We start from the raw sequence: 15,389 nt of genomic DNA, 5'->3' as shown, positions 1-15,389 counted from the left end.
TAAGCACTGGAAACTTAACGCCTGGGTCAAGGCTGAAGTTAAGTTTTCAACGCTATAGAAAAAAATAATTTAAAAGGGGGAAAACGAAATGTCCAGGTGGGTAAGTGGCGGCAGCTGCAGCCGCCACCTAGCCAGATAAGTATCAACTTAGCCGTCTGTCTGCAGAGGGAAGCAGCTGTTAAGATAGATAGCCGGTTATGAACTTATCCGGCTATAAAGCGGTGACTGCACCAGATAGCTGGATAAGTACTGATTTATCCAGCTATCTGGCAGCTGATTCCCGCTGTCATATAGCCGGATAAATTGGTATTTATCTGACTGGGTGGCGGTGGCAGCTGCTGCCACTTGTAGAGACAGCTCCCTCCTCCCTGCAATAAAATGTTCATTCGACCTGTGCTGAACACTCATTTTACAGTTTTTATGCGTCTTTAACTCCCGATGCATTAGCGTATCATTAGCTTATTGCACTGGGAGCTACAAAGAAAAATGACCCTGAGCGTTAAAAATATTCACCGGAAACCAGCGCACAGTTTTTTTTACGCTCAAATCGTTGCATCAGCCCCTGTCTGTGCACAGAAACTCCCCCAGCAAAGGGTGCAGAGCAGAACTGGAACATTCCCCCTTACCACTCACCATAGAAAAATAATATTCAAATTCTGGTGTCACCTTAGTAACAGCACATCCACCTCACAGGGCTTAATTTGTGGGGGAAAGCCTGGAACAGAGTTCTGTCACTTATGATTAGACTTAAAGAGGCAGCGCTGAAGGGGTGTTCTGCTCCAGACCTTCCCCTCCAGGCAACCTACAGAGACAAAGAGGGGAGAGGATGAACCCGGGAGCAGACAGAACAAAGAATAGCCATGTTCCATTATTCACCCCTTCCTTCCTATTCTTCAGGGACAAGGAGAGGAAGGGGTCTGATCCTCAAGCAGACAGAGAAGAAAACAGCCACTCTGCTCCCTAATCAAGCCCTGCTCTGCTCTTCTGCAGGGAAGAAGGGACCCTGAAGCAGCCCCTGCAGACCCCTAAGAACAGGCACTAAAATAAGGGCAATCAGCCCAATCAGTAAGGCTTCAACTCTGGCCTTAAAGATTGGCACTACTGCTCACAAGTTTTGAACTTGTGTTACTTCAACCCTTTATTGTGTCTATGGTCTAAGGCTTCATTTCTGACAGAGGGAACCAGAATGGGCATTCTGCCCCCTTTTTTTCTGGGACCTGATAAAGCAGAGTAGAGCAGGTGGTGAAGATCAGTTCCGGCTCTCCCGCAGAAATGGAGTGTGAAAAATGGGTTCGCATAGATGTGTTGTGCGCGCGAGAGAGAAAGTGTGTGTGTTTTGTGGGAGAGAGAGTTCACGCTGACCCCACCCTGCTCCTCACACAGTTTACACCTGGCCCTGGCCATACACACTTCCTCTGCCCCCTCCCCCCCCAAACACACATACACCTTTCACTTCCTTTTGGTTTACAATTTAAGCCTTGATAATACAAAATTCTGCCAAAAATGTACTTGGAACCTATAGGCAATTTGCCATACCATAGCACCCTAACTGCCAGACTCAAACAGTAAGAACCCTACCTATGAAAAGGCAACACTACAAATATTACACCAGGCCTAAAACACCAATACACCTCTTGTTAGGAAAACAGAACAAGACAGGCTGCTATAAATCCATACACAGAAAATACATGCCAGCAGAATACTTCACTTTAGTCACACATGCAGCACAGACAGACTCTCACCAAATACAGACCCCTGGACTGGCTGTGGTATTCTCTGGCTCTCGACCCCTGGACTGGTTGTGGTTTATTCTGGCTCTTGATCCCTGGACCGGCTGCGGAATATTCTTGATCTTGGATTTTGGGACTGGCTGCGGAAGTTCCCTTGGCAGTGATCTCTGAACTGTGTTTAAAGGTCCCACGACCTGCTGGAGGCGCCAGCTCAGCTTCTGATTCTACGACCTGCTGGAGGCGCCAGCTCAGCTTCTGATTCCACGACTGCTGGAGGCGCCAGCTCAGCTTCTAATCCCACGACCTGCTGGAGGCGCCAGCTATCTGGACCACACGACCTGCAGGAGGCGCCTGCATCCAGATTTGCATCCATCATCTCCTGTGATCCTCGGGACTGACCTCGCCTTCCGACGGTGGGACTTACACTCATTGCCGGACCAAGGGTCCACCTCCCAAATCACAACATTATCATATCGTATTGCCCTGTAAGATTTTTTTTGTAATATTGCCACAAAAATAAAACGTATCTTCTAAAGTATTTTTATGCTACAATGTAAGATTTGAAAAAAGTGCTGGTTTTCCTTGATATGAACACCAAAACGTGTACTGTGCATCTTATGTCTGGTGTGTATGCACGGCTAGGCAAACTCTTGTCCTCATGGACACCAACCTGCTCAGGTTTTCAGGGCACCCCTAATGAATAAACATGAGAGAGATTTGCATATAATTGAAGCTGTGTGCATGCAAATCTGTCTCATGCATATTCATTCACGAGGACTGGAGGTTGACTACCCCTGTGCGTATTTGTGGACTTTGTGAAAAAGAGAAATTAAGAGGGAGAGATATTTGATTTGGGAAGAGAAGATGAGGGGGAAAATGTTATACAGTAGGGTTGCCAACTGTCAGTTTAAAAAACAATAAGAACACTAAATGGCATGTCCATAAAAATGATTTCATGACAGTAAAAAATTAATGAGCGATGGATATGTGTCTCTGGTACTATAGGTTCAGATTCTGCGAGGCTGCAGTACTTGAACGTGCGGAACACTTCAGTGCATAAAGGCGTGAATCTCAGCAAAGTAAGTCCAGCTCTGCACAAAATGGCCACAGCAAAAGCTGTATCAGTTAAAAAGTTAGGTTATCAGTAAAGATCCGTGAGCCTGGCAGTTAAAACTATTTTCATGAGTTACCCTGTGTGTAGGGGATCTCTGAGGCAGTGATGGGAATTGTAAAGCTAAATTAGTTGGGTGGATAGACAGACTTGATATGACATATGGTCTTTTTCTGCCATCACATCTATAAGTTTCTATTTAGGTTATTGCTGTGGGATCCACATCATCCAGAGTGGGGATGTGCATTAGTTTAAAATGAATCCTAAAAGCAGGAGAATGAGGCCATTTTTGTTTCTTTCCAAATGGAACAAACCGAAAATGGACGCTCACAAAAATACCTGAACATTTTGGGATATTTTTCTTTTCTGGAGGGGTGGGGGGGAGAAAAAAAAAAAAAGGTCTCCCACTCTTCCTCCTGCCCCCAAGACAAGTCTTGGGCCCGTGATATGCCTAGCTAGGGCCACCCTGAGTCCCTCCTCACTGACAAAATTGACTGGAGCCCAGGCTTACCTGGCAGGGCTTAGCTGGGCCCAAACCAGGCACCTCTGACACTCCCATCCCCTTCAAAAATTACTGGGGCCAGGGACCTCTCTGGCCCTCGCTTACCCCTTCCATGGGGATCCAGCAGCACTGTTGGAAAGTGCTGGAGCGATGCCCACTCACTCCTGCCCTCTCCTCCTCCCTTTCAAAATGGCAGCGCTGGCCTTACTGAATGGCACCAAAGTGACCTTACTTTGGCGCCTCTCTCAGGTGCGGCAGGTGGCATGTAATGGCGTCATATGTTTTTATAGCCATACAACATGACGCTGGCCGTACCTTAGAAAGGCACTGAAGTGATGTCACTTCGGCATTGCCCAGGAGTGTTGGCGTCACCATTTTCAAAGGAAAAAAGAGAGGGCAAGAGTGAGTGGGCATCACGCCTGCCCTTTTCAATGCCACTACCACCGGATCTGAGGAAGCCTGGCTAAGCACTGGCTGGGTCTGACTAAGCCCAGCCAGATAGGCCCACAACCTGATCAATTTTGCTGGTGGGCCTGGGGAGGCCAGGACGCTTGTCTTGAGGAGGGAGGAGAAGGTAAGCTACAAGGTTTTTATTTGGACGGCGGTGAATGGGATTTTTTGGCTTGGTAAATGAAGTGAACTGAAAAAAAACATTAGATGAATGGAAAAACAACAAACATCCCCGAAAGAAAAAAACGAATGGAAATTAAAATCTTGGGACTGCACATCCCTAACAAGCAGGTCTAGCAGCTATAATGATCCTGGAGAAAACTGGAGCTTTGTAAGCTTTCAAAGGATCAACAAAAAAAGAAGTCATAGCACATGAGCTTTCAATACCATACAGGCTTCTTCAGACCTCCTGAAAAGGGTAGTATAAGGAAATAGAAATGAGGAGGAAAGAACACAGAATATGGTGATGGAAACCAGAAAATAAAAAAGGAAAAGTAGAGGATATTTATGAAGACAATAGTGAGTTATGAGATCCAGAGAGATAAAACTTAATAGTGGATGATGTAACTAATGCAGGACACACAAAAATCAAAGTTGTGTGTAGTGACGGATTTTGCCTTTTGCTGACTCTAGGCACCTTCAGTGCAGTGAGATTCATGGACTGAGTCAGTCCATAGCCCCACCCTCACACTCCCCATAACTGTCATGGGAGCCTGGATAAGGTAGGGTCACTGTTTTGACTGTGACAGGGGCCATGGGTCGACCCAATTCCTGTGCTCATTGTCTTCTGGTCTATCGGCAGCCCTGGGAGGAAGCAGGAAGTGGGAGGAGCAAAAGGATTAGAAGCCCAGCTGAGAGAAGGGAATTTAATTAGATTGGAAGTCCACGGGGGTGGGGACAGAAATGGAAGGAGGCAAGAGGTTGTCACTGCCAGGTTCCTAGGCACAAGCCTACAAGGTACGTACTTAAATTCAGACTTGCAGGAGGGCATTTGGAAAGTGGGACAGACATAGAAGACAACGTGTGACAAGAGGGTTTGTGAGGGACAAATGTAGTTGGAGGGAAAGGAGTGGGCCAAATCAGCGAGGCAAGGTAGAGAAGGCATACAGAAGGAAGAGAGAAAGTTGGCCACATGTAGGGAGAGCATTATGAAATGAAAAAGAGAAACACAAAGAAGACAGGGAAAGGGTACGTCAGGTTTCTACCTTGAGCTACTGAAACTTCTCTTACTGGGTTCAACACAGGATCTATCCTTAAACAACAGGGTTAAACAAAACAGCAAACAGGTTCTCTTCAAAGTCAAAGATTTAAATATGAACTATAAGCTCCTCCTTCAGGGCAGGAAGCAGGGGCTGTCCTCAATCCTTAAGTTAAAAGCAACAAGGCAGAATCAGATCACAGCACGCACAGTACGCTCCAGTTCCAAGGTTGGCATAATCCGCATCTATGTACACAGCTACACACATCAGTTAGGGACCCCCTTTTCAAGCCCAAGGGTCCAGTCTGGCTCTTCGGGGGCAGAGCTCCTGGTGCTTGCATCAAGCTTAATATTAGGTCTCTTTCTGTGCTAATCTGGCTTTAAATCGGTGCCATTCAGTGGCATAGGAAGCATGCTCCGGGTTCAAGATCTGAAAGAACCTTTTAGCCTTACAGGATGGAGGGTAAAGATGTCGTAGTAAGGTGTGGGAAGACATAAGTAGAAGGGGCCGTACACTGAGAGGATGGCAAGCTGGGACAGGAGTGTGCGGAAATATGAAACAGAGTAGTGAAAAAATATAATTAATTACCGGTAAAAAGAAAAAGGAGGAAGGATGGGCCTTCCCAGTACGCTGCCATGCTGACTCCCGGGGTTGATTGGGGCTGGGATACTGCAAAAAGCAGCATTTTATTTATCTGATTTATATTCCACCCTTCAGGCACTTCAAAGCAGATTATATTCAGGTACTGTAGGCATTTTCCTATCCCCAGAGGGTTTACAATCTACGTTTGTACCTGAGGCAACGGAGGGTAAAGTGACATGCCCAAGGTCACAAGGGTGACACCTATTAGCCAGATTCAGGGTCCATGATTGCAGGGTACTAGACGCAGCCCTGGTGCATAGCCCTCGGCCCAGAACACTTTAGCTATGTTGGAGAGGGGAGAAAGGGGAGAAATATACAAATAGGAGGACCTCCCCCCCCCTCCCTCCCGGACGAGTTGTGAATGGAGGCTCAGGCTGCCAGATCCCAGTCCTGGCTTCAAATGAGCTGGAAGAACAAAGATGCAAGAAGAAGCTGCCACGTCAAAAACAAACAAACAAAAAAAAAAAAAAGTAGTAGTAAGGGGGCCAATAGAGCTGGGAAGGGAGTAAGGTGCTGGATGAAAAAAGAGGGAGGAGGGGAAAAGCAGTTAGAGGGGGTGAGGATATAAAACTGGAATCTGTGAAAGGCGTTCCTACGGATCTCAGTGGTGCAGTGTGGCTGCAGACAGCAGCCAAGAGGATTAAATGTATCCTTTGAAAGCACCTGCGGTGCTGACTGACGGCTCCAAGGATTTTGACAGAATCTTTGGCTGTTGAAGGGGTGGGAAGGAGTTATGAGTGTGTCTGTAGTGTTCATGGTTGTTATGCCCATTATGTAGCCCGAGTAGAACTTCATGGGACACAGTCAAAACATCCTTTTCCTCTGCTGGAGCATCATTTTTGCAGCAGACTGTGATCAGAACGTTGGGAGCTATTCAGTCATTTGCACAACTCATGAATTCTGCACACCTGCATGCACGTCATCATTTTCTTTTGGCTGCGTTTGCCTTTAGTAGGGGTGACAGGAAAACACTGGGAGCACACTACAGTGGCAAATTTTCAAGCCTCTCTGCTAATTTCACATTTAGTTTTCTGCACATTTCCTTGCACTTTTCCTTATTTCTTGTAAATTGTTTTCTTGTTTACATTTTTGCTGTGGTTTTCTTGTGCACATCTAATCTACACTGAAGCAAGCTGCAGGCTTTCAGTCCTACCTGATGCTGACTGGACAAAGGACACTCCACTCCACACACACACACACACACACACACACACATGCACAGATGCACACACACACGCATGCACACGCACACATGCGCCCCCATGAGGAGGCAGAAAAAAACAATTCTACCCCACAAAGTAAAGATATTCCAGGAAAATCATGTATGAAATTTTCTCAGACATTGTATGAAGAATTGTCATGGTTTCCTAGTTTCTCTCGTCACCGGGGCATCCTAAAGCAAGGGGAAAGTGATTGGATCAAATTTTCAAACCTGCTAGGCTGCAGTGCAGTTGCCAGGGTAGTGCCAGCAGTGATGTGGGTGGTGCAACAACACACCAGAACCCTCAGTTAAAGGGCCCCTCAGTAGCTTAGTGAGTGTGCCAGGTTAATGAGAACAAGGGCTGATGCATGCTTTACGAGGAAAGAAGCTGCCAAGAAAAACAAGGCGAAGGAGAGTGAAAGAAGTAAAAAAGAATAGGGGGGCAAAGATATGTGAGAGAAGGAAAGGGGAGAGTGAGCAAAGGGTAAAGGTCTAGGAGAAAGTGAGGCTAGAGGAGGGAGAGGCTGAAAAGAGGATGGTGATATGGGGTGAGGGAGCATGAGCGAAGAAGGTGCGATGGGAAGTGTGTGTGTGGGGAGGGTGGAGGGCAGTATGATAGAAAAGAGAGAGGGAGAGAGGAAGCGACAGGAGAAGAAGGATAGGGTGTGTGAAAAGGATAAGTGGAAAAAGAGAGAAATTTATGATGGAAAGTAAAATGTGTGATAAACAGGGACACAAGCTAAATATAGAGTGACAAATCAACCAGGTCGTAAACTAATGAAGCAGAGGATTGACTGAGGCTAAAGAGCTGTGAAAGACAGAGCAAAAGTTAAAAGATAGAAAAAGAAGACTAAGAATGGTAAAAAAAAAAAAAGAGAGAGAGAGCTCCAGAATAATTGAGGAGAGTAAAATATAAAAAAGAAGGTGGCAGGAACATAGGCAATAAAGAAAACATTTAAATTGAAAAAAACAATAGAATACAGACTAGATAAGAAAGTGAAGAGCATCACAAGAAAAAAAAAAGGCAAGTGCAGAAGCAAAAAACAAAGGAAAGATGACAGAAGGTAGAAGAATGGAGAATGAAAGAAAGGTTTTGAAAAGACGTAACTGTTAATGTTACAATGTCAGTCACAGGAATAAGGGGCTAACAGCATGCAGATGTGGGGTGAAGGCTGTTTCACTCTTGGGCTCCAGTGTGACTCCTTAGTGAGTATATATAAGAAGTTACAGTTTTGTACAATAAAATGCTTGGGGATTGGATGCTTGTGAATGTGAATGAAGAAGTATTCAATAAAGAGAGAGACAGAATAGGGATATTCCTTTCTTGAATAAGGTTGCCATTATGACATCCTGACACTGAAATTAACTGAATCCCTGTAAATGTGTTGTTAATGTTAGCCCACTAAAATGTACTCTTTTGATTTTACTATTGTGAAAATAATTAAGAAAAAAAAAACAAAAAACCTGGCTTCCAAGATTCAAGAAATTGTACAAGTTGAGGTCAAATTTTAAAATAATTTTGTAGTGTTATTAAATTATTTCTCATAAATCTCAGGGTAAGCAAAGTATAAAACTCACAGCTATGCACACACACACAGACACACACACAACTCTAGACCTACCAGCAGGCTTAAAGCACAACTCCTCTATGCCATGGCAGCAAGTCAAATCGCTTAGGGAGCAGCTGGGTAATAATAGATCTGGCTACTATTACAGGTTTGATTTAGATTACAGCTAAAAGACTGGCTGACTTCAGCTGGTACAGCACTGTACTTCGTGGTCTCCCTTGGGTGCTGACGTCCAGCTTACTGCATCAGTGTACATGATAATAGAATAGACGAGGATCAATGCCTTCACTCCAGTTTCCCTTCCAGTGTAATGCCAGGAATAGCCTAAGAATCCATTTTATGGTATCTAAATCTCTTTTGTCCTATCAAAGAGGGACCCAAAATTCTGGTGTAACCCTTTCCAACACCATGGATGGCAGTGAGCCCCAACAACTTTTCTGAACTTGGTCTACTGCAAACAAGGAAACAAACAAAATAAATCAATCAAACTGGGAAGTCAATCAGCCTGAGAGGTGGTAATTACTAGGTGCTCTCTGCATGGGATGCCTTGCAATTGTTCTGGTAGGAGGCTCCCTATAGTGTACCCTAAAGAAGAATAAAGAGATCACAAGGATGGTAGCCTTGCCCAATTTTCTTCAGCATAAATCTCTCAGTCCAAGTTTCACAGTGAAAAAGAAACTATCCCTGACTGATTTATACTAAACCAGGAACTACTCTAAGTGCCTCTTTTAATCGTAGTGCAGGGGTAAAGGCTGTTTCCAATTCCAATAAATATCAGACACAAAATAGCTTACAGAGAAACAAGTTACCAATTTCTGAACAGTGGACATGTCCTGTCCAGGCTTCACCCATGCAAGGGGACCACGCCTGCGTCTTTCACAGACATTCAGAATTCAATTAAAAAAATAATTTCATTAATTCGCATAACATTTGGAGAATAATCATCCCTAGCAGGTTCACAAGTTTCAAGCTTGTGTTAATAATAAAAAAAAAATGTTTTTATTGTGAATGTGTTCCATGTCAGGATTGCCACTGAGTCCAGATTTTCAGGACAGGCTGATCCAGTCCTGGATTTGCACCAGTACCTACCTACAGGGATCTGCAGTTTTGCTTTTCTTAGGGACTGCAATAGGGACACCAGAACTACAAAAACCTGCATGCAGTGAGGTAAAACCAGGACTGGATCAGCCTGACCTGAAAATTTGGAGTCAGTTGGTGACTCTATCACACACTCTTAAGTACAATTCATTCACCTGACAGGGAAAAAAAAAAAAGATCTGCTATTAAAAGAAAATAAAGCTCTGGTTTGTAGGCATCCTGGGTCTGCACTTGACAACTATTCTCAAAGAGCCCTCACACAGTTCTTTATGATATATTAAGAATCAGCACAGCCTATATGACTAGCCGAACCCCAACCGTTCCTCCTTTCAGAACTCTTATGATAAATAGATTAGCAGAATAATCCACTTTTTCTCTTAGCCAAATTGAGCTCTTGGAAGGTATTTAAAAGTTAATCTAACGTGCATTACGAGCCCTATTCCCCAAGCCAGGAGCACGCAGCGCATCATTTCAATTCACCTTCTAATCTAGTAAACAGAGAAAATGTACAAAAGTGCATTTTTATAAAAAAAAAAAAAAAAGTGCACAATGAGAAATCTCCCTGCAACGATTCAAAGGCAAACACAATCCGCAGAAGATTTATCAGCAAGTGGGAATATATCTGAAGTTCCAGGACCTGTCACTTCACCTGCAGAGTGACAGATATTTCCTAGCCCTGTGTAGGTAAATGTGTGTGCCTGTATATAGACACGCACACACACACACACACAAACACAATCTCCCTTCAACAAATGAAAAGGGAAGCAAAGCAGGATCTCTGCTTTCCCAAGATGAAAACTGATGAAGATGAACGGAAGTGTCAGTGGGGAAACAAAATCCATTACGCAGACTGGGAATCCGCTGGACTGACATTTAGAGGAGAAAACGACCAAACTCAAGTCTTGGGGTAGTTAAAAACATTGCCACATTTCTTCACAGCTCCAGCAACACTTTTCTTAAACGACCGATAATTCGATTCTAAACGCATAGTTTCATGTAATCAGGCGAGCAGTCCGGAGGGTTTTACCTGCGGTTTGGGAGAGGCACGGACCGCTTGCGCTCCTGGGTGCAGGCAGCTCTCGTCTCAGGCTGAGCCGCCGCTTTCCAGGCTCCCCCGCTGCCTCTGCCTCCGTGGAGCTTCACTCCTCGGAAAGCTGCGGGCAAGCAAGCGATCGAGCCCTTGCCGGGGGAGGGAGGGCTAACCCGAGCGGAGAGAGGGAGGGGGAGGGAGCAGGGCAGCGGCTGCAGTTCCCTCTCTTGCGCCTCCTGGCTGCTCCCTGCCTCCCTCTTCCTGGAGGAGCGGACCGGACTGCTCCCGGATGGCCGACGTCTCCAGTTTGCTCCGCACTATCAAAGGGAGAGGGGGGAGGGCAGCCGCCCGGGTGCTCGCACACATCCAGACGAGAAGCAGCGCCAGGTTGCTTTTTCAAAGTCAGGCACAGGTAATCACAAGTGTAGATGAGCTCGAACTGAGGGCCTTTTGCCGCAGTACACAATCGCAAGCAGCATCCTACATGGAAGATAAACAAAGCTACTTAAATTCCCTTCCCCACATTCCAGAATGCCTCTACCCCTGCTATGAGAAATGAGATTGACATGTTTTACACTAACTGCATTGTTTACTGACGTTTCAATTGTCCTAATGCAGGTTGCTGACATCTGAGGCAGACCATGAGGTTCCCAGCATGTTGATAGGGTCTGGGTTTCTTGGAGTGGTAACCCTAAACCCTGATTGAGCAGAAAGTTTATGGCAGGGCTACTGGGAGGTCTAGGAGAAAATATAATTATTTGGCTATATGTACAGTATCATACATTATTCCGATCATTGTTTTAGCCATTGGGCTATGTTGCCATTCCCCAAAAAAGCTGGGAGAAGTTTCCATAATTTAATATACTTACCTTGGAATTATCAGAAAGCAAAGGTGCTGGAGGGGTGGGGGGCTATGAGGGTCCAGAATGTTTTACTCATTTTTCAAAATTTCAGCAGCATAACTGGTAATTGGGAGGGTGAGTGGAGGTGGCATTGGCAAATGGTCAGATTATAGAAATAGGGAGGTGGTGATACAGATGACTAAAACCAGCTGTCCATAAACAGTGAATACTGATACTAACTTTCACAATTATTCTTTTAAAGCAGAAGCAACAAGGTCAGTGGAAGAGACACAGGTGGTAGTGGCCTGACATCAATAGAATTATTGATCTTATCATTAGAAGGAACAACGTTTCAACAATTGTTTAGACAGGAAGGGACCTGGGGAAGGCCCTGAGATGGGAGAAATATTACCCAGACCATGATAAGAGTGATCTGGTTCTTTGGGGTTGTTTAAAAAACCAGGAACAGGACTCATGGCCCAGCACTAGCAGAGCAGGGTGTGCTAGTGGTGAACACAATCAAATGATTAAGACACTTCATGTCAGTCTATTACATTATTATACCACCTTTCAAAATAAAATCAAATCAATGTGGTTTACAGTAAAATACATAATTAAAATACATAATTTCAATATAACACAAGTTAAAATGATAAAATTCATAAACAGGCAAAATAAAATAAAATAAAGCTTAAAAAGATAATGCCAGTAATGGTAACATAATCAAAAACATTAATAAAAGCTGGAAGGAACCATATTCAATTCATCAGGTAAATTAGGTACAGCTGTGTTTAAAAACCTTAATTGTTTTTCAAACGATGCATTACAGCAGGGGGCATGGCAAAATGGTGCCATTCAGGAGACTGGACAAGAAAAGGAATGTCCCATTAAGGCAGTCACTGGGAAGGGCAGCAAAGGCCCAGGAGCAGAGCTCATTCACACAACATGAGCCAGAAAGTGTGTCTGACAAAAAAGTCACTCCTTTGTATTCTGGGCCAGGAAAAGAGCAGCAGCAAGTGCTCCCGAATGGCCAGAGAAAGAACTAAAGAAGAACAGGTGGTAATTGTGGTGTAACATTTCGGCATGGGGGTCGAGGGGATAATCTGCACAAAGTGGCAGCTAGAACCCTAAACAAAAGGCATGGGGATCTGCATGGAGTGGCGGTGACAACCCGAAACAAGAAGGCACTAGGGTAACCTGCACAGAGCGGCAGTGACAACCATAAACACCTTGCTGGCAGACTGGAAGGACCCCTTTTTTTGGCTTTTACCTGCTGTCATTTACTATGTTACCTTAGGAGAAAGCAGGTGGATGAGGCAGAAAGGTATAAAGTAGGATCAGCTGATCCTCATACTTTTGGCAGGCAGCAATGGCACATTCAAGCCAGATATCATTATCATATACTTGGGGAGGAGAGGAGGGTAAATGATTTGGTGACCCTGAGGGGAATCAACTTGATAATAGTACATGACGCAGAACACAGCAAAGTGTCAGGGTGTGCTCATTGTCTGGTCCCATGTCATCCCTAAATTGGACTGGTGAGAAGCCAGGGATAGAGAAAAGCTGGAAGAAAATCAATAAAGGAACCAAGTACTTTAGGGTGCTGAGAGGTGCACACATATTGTTACAGAAATAGAAACCAAGTGCAAAGGTTTCTTTAGACTGGAAGGGGTCCACTTCACAGGCAGGTGTTATGTTTTTGTATAGATGTGAACCTGGGTCGAGATGAGAGATGTCTCCGCCCACAGGGAGGAGCCCTGTAGGCCTCACCATCGATGGGCGTGATCTCAGCGACATAGGACACAGCTGTATGATAGAGACTTTATTTTGAAGGAAGGAAAAGCAGACCCCGCAGAGCGGGGACTGCAAATAAGTACAGTTCTGAGTAATGGGTTTGCCCAGGGTGATACCACAGATGTGAAGATCTGGTAGTGGCCCGCAGAGCGGGGTATGCCGAGGATGACTGTACTGAAGATGATGATGAACCAGTCTGAGGTGTAGGAACCTAGAAGTGGATCTTGTAGTTGGTATGGCAATACCCTGCAGCACAGGGTATACTGGAACAACTTCTACTGAAGAGGAACGGTAGTGGCCCAAGGCACGGGCTACACCGCAGAGATGCTTCAGTAAAGCTGGTATCGCTGAAGTCTGTAGAAAGGTACTCACAGTGGTAGTTCCAGGAGAGTGACCCGAGAAGCAGGTCAGGTCATAGTCCAAGGCAAGAAGGCCCTCCGAGGAGCAGATAGCCAGGAACACGGAAGGGCCCCTGAGGAGCGGGTACCCAGAGCGTCCACACACTAAGAGCAAGTCTGGAACAGGAAGTCCAAGAATGGAGCGGATTCAGCAACGAGGAAACTCCTTGCTAACTCATAGTAGCAGAGGGCCGGTCAGCTTAAGTATAGCAGCGAGTTGATGACATCGGGAGGGGATGCCCCCGAGGTTCCTGCCATGACGTGTACAAAGGAGGCCCTTGCACGCGCGCGCGCCAAGGCAGTCGGCAGTGCCCACGCTGTCCCGAGGACGCCGGGGAGGTCAGTGTTGGCTAGTGGAAGCCGCCATTCTTCCTAGGATAGACGGTACAGGGGAAAAGGAGGTGAGCATGAGAGGTCGCAGCCATCTGCGACCAATGGGCGTAACAACAGGTTGGTAAATTTTCAGTTTGGAGTTACAGTCAAGTCAACAAGTTAAGCAGAATCCTCAATGGGGGTGAGGGGTCGAGCCCTGTAAGATATTACTGGTCCCTCCTGTGACGGTAGCTCATAGGCCAAAAAGGAAGACAATTAAAATGGGGATACTGAAGTGCCATTAGATAGGGGGCACCTGGACTAGTGGTAGGTATTAGGTTAATTCAAGCAGCCCCCAAGTACTCATACCACAAATATCAAGTTCTTGGGGAAAATATAAATCTCTCTATATAAAAAGCTTGTGTCGATCAGTCAGTCGGTCACATTGTCGTGTCTGTCTGAGCCACCAGGTGATACTCTGAATAGTGGAATGTGCACTTTGCACAGACAATATGCTTTGTCTGCAAAAACCTGTTGAGCACACACACACACCCACACCCACAGGTAGGCGCACACGCACAGACATGCACATACTGAAGAAAATACATACCCAGACATGTGGAAACACACGTACACACAGGCTCCCAACTAGAGGGACGCATGCAGAGGCAGGAACAGGCAGACACACACATAGAGACACACAGGCAGAGACACAGACACACAAGCACAGGTAAACACACACACACACACACACACTGGCACCCAGACACACACACAGGTACATGTCCCCTACACACAAAGGCAGAGGCACCCACACACAGGCAGAGGCACCCACACACACAGGCTGTTATAGACCAGAAAACAAGAGCAATGTCAGGCACTTTTCGCTAGTACAATATAAAACAAAAATAAAGAACTCAGCCCAGGAGTTTTTCCATACTGCATCAGACCAAAGGTTCATAAAACCCAGTACCATTTCCAACAGTGGCCATTCCAGGTCAAAGTATGTGGCAGGAGCCCAAAAGGCTGATATATTCCATGCTGCTTATCCCAGGGATTAAGCAGTAGATTTTCCCAAGTCCACCTTATTAATGGTATGTGGACTTTTCTTCCAGGAACTTGTCCAAACCTTTTTTAAACCCTGCTACACTAACAGCTTTCACCACATTCTCGAGCAACAAATTCCAGAGTTTATGTGTTGAGTAGAAAAATATTTTCTCCTATTTGTCTTAAATATATACCTAGTAACTCTATTGCATGTCCCCTAGTCTTTGAACTTTTTAAGAGAGTAAACAAGGAAAAGTCACATGTACCTTTTCCACTACACTCATTTTATAGACCTCTATCATATCTCCCCTCAACCATTTCTTCTCCAAGCTGAAAAGCCCTAACCTCTTTAGCCTTTCCTGATAGGGGAGTCATTCCATCCCCTTTACCATTTTGGTGCCCTTCTCTGTATCTTTTCTAATTCTGCTTTATCTTTTGTGTGATGTAGTGGCCAGAAGTGCACCC

At 45.3% G+C, this 15,389-nt stretch overlaps 1 protein-coding gene across 1 annotated transcript in view; it reads right to left on the bottom strand.

Moving 5' to 3' along the window:
- SERTM1 (serine rich and transmembrane domain containing 1) overlaps positions 1-10,616 on the bottom strand; it is a 121,894-nt gene extending 111,278 nt beyond the window's left edge. The window contains exon 1 of the mRNA XM_029601718.1: positions 10,529-10,616. The gene's annotated coding sequence lies outside the window, so the exon portion shown is untranslated. The remainder of the gene's footprint in view (positions 1-10,528) is intronic.
- Positions 10,617-15,389: the final 4,773 nt, after the last annotated feature.

The sequence above is a fragment of the Rhinatrema bivittatum genome, chromosome 5 (assembly GCF_901001135.1).
Source record: "Rhinatrema bivittatum chromosome 5, aRhiBiv1.1, whole genome shotgun sequence".
Taxonomy (NCBI): Eukaryota; Metazoa; Chordata; class Amphibia; order Gymnophiona; family Rhinatrematidae; genus Rhinatrema; species Rhinatrema bivittatum.
The sequence above is the reverse complement of the archived record's forward strand: the minus strand, read 5'-3'. Positions and strand labels throughout refer to the sequence as shown.